We start from the raw sequence: 4,252 nt of genomic DNA, 5'->3' as shown, positions 1-4,252 counted from the left end.
AAGTCAGCCTATGCATACACTGGTATTTGCAATTGCTGGGTCAGTTGTATCCAGCCCCGTGTTTTACGCAACCCAATGAGTGTTGGAGCCCCGCCTGATCCTGCCCACCACATACTTGGCCTTCACGTAAACCAGTGGGAGCTGCAGTCTAGTCGGAGCGACCCACAAAATCCCCCACCAGGCCCGCTCCTGCCCTGGTTCCCATGCTTGCCAGTGTGTACTGTAGACTGGTCCTGTCTGTCTCATATCCCATTCAGTTCTCGTACATGTTAGTGGGCATTGAAGCCCAGTTCGTCCCAACCAGCCCCACTATCCAGTCCACACTGGTGCCAGTAGGTGCCATCATCTGTCTAAGCCATGCCTGTGCCTGACAGAATTTGGCCCCTATGCCAGCATCTGCAGCTAATGCTATGGCAAAACTCGGTCAATCCATACCCACACTGACTTATGCATGTACCAGAAGGTACAGTCTGCCCAGCCTGGCTTTTCCCTGATTCAGCTCACATGTAGGCCATCGGATATGGCCCTCCCCAGCCTGGTCTGCCCCACAGCTCTCATGCTCACCAGTTGGAGTGGTGGCTCAGCAGGTGTGCCCTCACAACCCCCTCACTGGGGCCATCCCCCCCCCATGTTTCACATGTGCTGGTTGGGTGCTGCGGCCCAGCCTGGCACAGCCCCCTCACCTCGGCATTTGCCAGTGGGTGCTGTAGCCTGGCCAGGCCAGGCCCACCCCCAATTCCAACTCACGCTGGTGGGGGCTACAGCCTAGCCCAGCCCTGCTAACCCCCAGTCCCAGCCCTCATGTGGACTAGCTGGTATTTCGCCCTGACCTGGCCTGACACACACTTCATTCTGGCACTCGGATTCACCAGTTGGTGATATGGACTGACCCAGCTGGGCCTGCCCCCAACCTGCGCCAAATGTATGTTGGTGGGTACTGTGGTTTGGCCTGGTCTGGTCTGTTCTCCATCTTGGTTCTTGCACTCACCTGCAGGGAGTGTGTCCTGATAGAGGAGTTCCCCAGGCTCCTCTATCCGGATCTCTCCCAGTTCCAGATCTCATGCACACCAGTGGGTCCATGGGCCAGCCCTACTCAGTCCACCACCCGTCCTAGCAGGAACAGTGACTTTTCCTCACTGGCCCTCACTCATTCTGGTTCTTGTTGTTGGGCACTACAGCTTAGCCAAGCCTGATCTATACCATACACAGCTCACACATGGCTCAGTGGGGCAGAGACCTGACCTAGCCCATCCTGCACCTACCCTGGTTCTCACGAGCACCAGTGGGTGTTGGATTCTAGCCCAGTCCAACACATCCCATACCCAGCCCACACACATGCCAAGAGATGCTACAGTTATATCCAGACCAGACTGCAGCCCCCACCCTGGCCCTCGTGCTCTCCAATGGGGATCACAACCCTGCCAGGGCATCCGCTTTGCTCCCCAGCAAGGCCTGCTCCCCTCCACAGATCTCATGCATGCCAGTGGTTGCTCTGACCTGGCCTGGCATAGCCCCTCTCTGTCTTAGCCTTTGCCTTTGAATGCTGCAGCCTGGCCTGACATAACCAGCCCCCAATTCCAATTCTCACTGGTGGGTCCTGAAATCTGGTCCTGCTCAGTCTGTTCCCATCCCTGGCTCATGTGAACCAGTAAGTGTGATACCCTAGCCCAGCATGACTTGCACTCCAACTTGGTTTCTGCGCTCTCCAGTGGGCTAAGATTGCTCGGCTCTGCCCTGTCCGCCCACTTCCAAAACCAACCCGCACACTTGCCAATGACTGGGGCTACCTTGCCCAGCTTGCCTGACCCCTAGGTCTGGAACACATGGTCACCTGTGGGAGATATGGCCCAGTAGGACAGTCTCCCAGGTCCCCTGCTCAGCCCACTCCCAGACCCAGATCTCACATGCTCTAGCTAGGCTATGCTAGACCCTCATTGGACATAGCCTGCCCCTCCATCTTGGCCTTTGTATGAGCTGATGATTATTGCTGGCTGGCCCACCCTACATCCTGTTTTAAGATGCACATGCAGGTGCTACAGCCTAGACCTGCCGAGCCTATTCTCAGCCCCAGGACCTGTGAGTGTTGGCGGGTTCCACGTTCACTTCTACTTCAGTCAGTCACGACCCCAACTCTTGAGCTAACCAGCAGGACTTGTATTTCCATAGGTTTGGGCCCACTTATCCCCCATTGAGTCTACCCCGGGGCCTGGTTTTTCTCACGTGCTGGTTAGTGTCATGGCCCTGCCAAATGTGGCCTGCCCCCTTTTCCGACACTCAATCAGGTAGTGGGATCTCTGTCTGCTAGACAGGCCCCCAGCCATAGCTTTTGTGTGGTATGGCATGTGGTGGTCAGTGATGCTCTGCACTAACAAGCCCAATTCAGTACTCCCATATGGGCTGGTGAATCAGTCTGACCCATGCAGATCTTCCGTTCTCTCCCCTCCATACCACCAGGTCTCAGTCCCCTCACTTACCAGCCAGGACAGTAGCCCTGTTGTTAGGTGTCCCCCAGGATTCATTCCTAAATTGCGCATATGGTGTCTGTATCCATGGATGTCTCTAGGGAATCCCCAAAGCTCATCGGTGGGCAGCTAGTAGGCAAAGTCCGGCGCCTGATGGGCACACTGATGGCCCGCAGAATAAAGATGGTGCTGGCCTTTTATGAAACAGCCAGGGGTGGGCTGCTTCCTCTGCTCATTAGCCAAGATTGGCTGACAAAGTGGAGTTCTGCTTTGCATACCTGCCCCCACCACCACCACTCTTCAGAGTCCCACAGAATAGGGATGGGAATGGTTGGGGTGAATGTGGGACTGGGGTGGTGGAACTCTAGCATTCTAGACAGTGGATTTCCTTTGTAGAAAAGATTTCAGCGGACTTCGTCCTTAAGAAATCAGTAAGTTCAAACGTCTTTGAGGTAATTTAATAATGTAATAATTTAATAATTAGTTACTTTTGTCCTTGGAAATCAACATTCAACTTGAAATAGAAACTCAAGGACTACTTTGGTTTTTAAGTTCAGCATACACATTTTATTGTTCTCTAAGTCTAGTAGATTTCAGCAATGACTTCAGAGGAGTCATTGAATAATGCCTGGTGCTATTTACAAGCTTAGCTCAGCACTTCAAACACTTAAATGAATTTATGAATTTCATAGATTTATTTTTATTTTATGTATCGCAGTTTTTCTGTCAGCAAGCAAAATCACCCTCATCCTAAATTCTTTTAGAAGCTGATAAATTAAACTTATAAATAAATAAGAGAAATCTTTAGTCTTGTTAAATGCTTTTATGCTCTACTTAAATGTAGATGTCACCATAAAACATTGCATGTCTAAATTAATTCTCAATTACACATTTAAAAGTGGTGTTATAAAACTGTCTGATGGATTTTATCATGTGTCTAAAACATCAAATTTGCAGATTCCTTTCTAACACAGAAATATTAACATCGCAGTTTGGTCTCTTTCAAAAGTCTTTCCGCACTTACAGCTGAGACTTCCTACACTGGCTACTCTCTCCGCCCTACTGTCTCAACAAGGAGCTTTTCCTCCATGCTCTGCATCGTCAGCTGGGCGTGGGAGGTTGATGGAGTGGGAAGCGGTGTGCTCAGGCTGCCTTAGTCAGTGTCACCTGGAGGGATGGGTGGGTCCAGCAGCACCAGGGCGTTCCTGTTTCCAGTTTCCTCCATTCCAGAAGCAGCCTTTGCACTTCCACCTATAGATCCCAGTCCCCGTTCCCAGAGCCCCACTTCTAACCCCAAAGACTCCAGTAACCGCTAACTCTTTCCCAGGCCTAAAGGTAGTAGTTGTCTCCTATAGTTGTCACCTTTGTGATTCCTGTACTTTTTTTTTTTAATATTTAATTGCCCCATTCCTGATTATTGATGGTAAAATAATCTCCTCTGGTAAAATAAACATGCAGCTTTTGTCTTCCGATTAACCCTCAATTAGTGAGGCTTCAAGCCTCAGATAAACACACCCACTAGAGAATAATCACCCCAGGCAACCAAAGTCACCATCAGAAACTTCCCTAGGGGATGAGATGTGGAGCTGCAGACCTCCAGAGTGGTTCTTCTCATCTACACCCAAGGAAGCTGTACCACAGGTGTAAGAGATGTTGGTGATTGTCCCTTAGCATTCTTGTTTGCAGGCTAAGCATCTGTGATTCTTGTTACAGTCGGTTAGAGACATGGGCCCGATTCATGGTTGCTGAGTCAATGACTCCACAACTTGAGATGGATAATGCTGTCACTC

The sequence above is a fragment of the Ochotona princeps genome, chromosome 4 (genome assembly GCF_030435755.1).
Source record: "Ochotona princeps isolate mOchPri1 chromosome 4, mOchPri1.hap1, whole genome shotgun sequence".
Taxonomy (NCBI): domain Eukaryota; kingdom Metazoa; phylum Chordata; class Mammalia; order Lagomorpha; family Ochotonidae; genus Ochotona; species Ochotona princeps.
This window is presented reverse-complemented; position numbering follows the sequence as displayed.